The sequence below is a fragment of the Pediculus humanus genome, genomic scaffold, assembly GCF_000006295.1.
Source record: "Pediculus humanus corporis 1103172108072 genomic scaffold, whole genome shotgun sequence".
NCBI classification, from domain to species: domain Eukaryota; kingdom Metazoa; phylum Arthropoda; class Insecta; order Psocodea; family Pediculidae; genus Pediculus; species Pediculus humanus.
Window position 1 is genome coordinate 1 of NW_002987644.1, and position 1608 is coordinate 1608.

The window sequence follows — 1608 nt, forward strand, 5'->3', positions numbered from 1 at the left end:
ATTTGGTTTTTTGCACGTGTCGACAACGTGCGGGGAAGGGGAAGGGAAAGGTTTGCATTTATTTACAAAAGAAAAATTAGTATAAATGATGACCAAAACATAAAAGCTGCCTTTTTAGTTTTTTTTTTTTTTTTATTTAATTTGTAAAGAAGAAATATTAAATTGTTCCTTTGAAAATCATTGTTTAATAATAATAATAATAATAATAATATGTGTATTTTTACGAAACCGTCCTCGCGATCTGAATCATATTGTTATTTAGTTATTAAGTTGTTGTCCGCCATTGGCGCAAAATCACAATTTTTCCTTTTTTTTTTTGCTTTGAAATTAATTTTTTATTATTAAAAAAATGTGATATTATTTATGCATATCTTTATATTATGTTTTAAGGTAAAAAAAAAAAAAATACACACAGATTTTGTTTGTTTAAAATTTTTTTTTATTATAATTAAAAATATAATAATAATAATATAAATTTTTTTTAAATTTCATTTACAAAAGTTTTTTTATTTATTATCATTTTTCATACTCCATACAACATCAAAAAATTTTAATTGGAGCACTTTTGACTGCTGACACGATTTGCAAAAATATCAACAGTATGCAGAGTCAATTACGCAAAATGCTAACCGTGTCTAACAGTCTTGGAAAAAATTTATAAAATCTTAAATTGTATACCTTTTAAGAAGGGAAACCTTCATAAGGCTGTGGTCATTGGAGGACATATCCACAAAGAAGCATTTGTGGATATGTTCTTAAGTAGATTTAAAGATCATCAAAAAATTAAGAATAACACTAACAACAGGAAGTAAACTGTAGTGCAATGAGGGATTCATCCACCTAATTAGGATTAAAAACTAAAGAAGCTATGAAGTAGTTATTTGATCCAAAGGTAGAACCTGAGATGGATAGGATAATTATAAGATATAAGGATATAAGCGTCTCCCTCCCTCTTCATATAAGCCACGCTATTGCGACATGCCCAGGAGTTTTAGTGGGTATGGGTTCCCGGTGAGGCTTTCTTTAAATTCATACCGAGCCCCACACTCCCTCTTTTCAAAGGAGGGGTTAGTGCGTAACCGCATTTCTCCTGGGCCATCAAAAAAAAAAAAAAAGAGGCAAGTATGTCGCGGTGCGGTCGCGAAAGGGGGGAAAGCGTGCGAAACGAGTCGCTGCAGGCGAGAGGAAGAAAGTCGATGAATCCGCTCCTGCTTTCACCCGGAAGGAGGTGCAGGAGCACTCCAAGTCCCAAGGGGAAAAGCCAAAGTCGGCTCCGGCGGCCGCTTCGGCACGAAAATGAAAAACGCCGCGGACGGCCACGGTGGTTTTGAATAGAAACGAGGGTAATAAATCCTTCGCGGAGGTTTTGGCCGCCGCGAGGAATCGCGTAGATCTATTCAAGCTAGAAATTGACTCCCTTAGGATTTGTCCGTCCGCGAACGAGGGGAGGATGTTCGAAATCAAGGGAGAAAACAGGGAGGCCAAAGCAGCGGAGCTGGCTGCGGAGCTTTCGAAGGTCTTGGGGCCGATGGGGGTCACGGCGACGTGCCCCGCGAGAAGAGTCGACCTCCGCGACGTCGCGCGACGTCGCTCTCGCGTTGTCAAGGG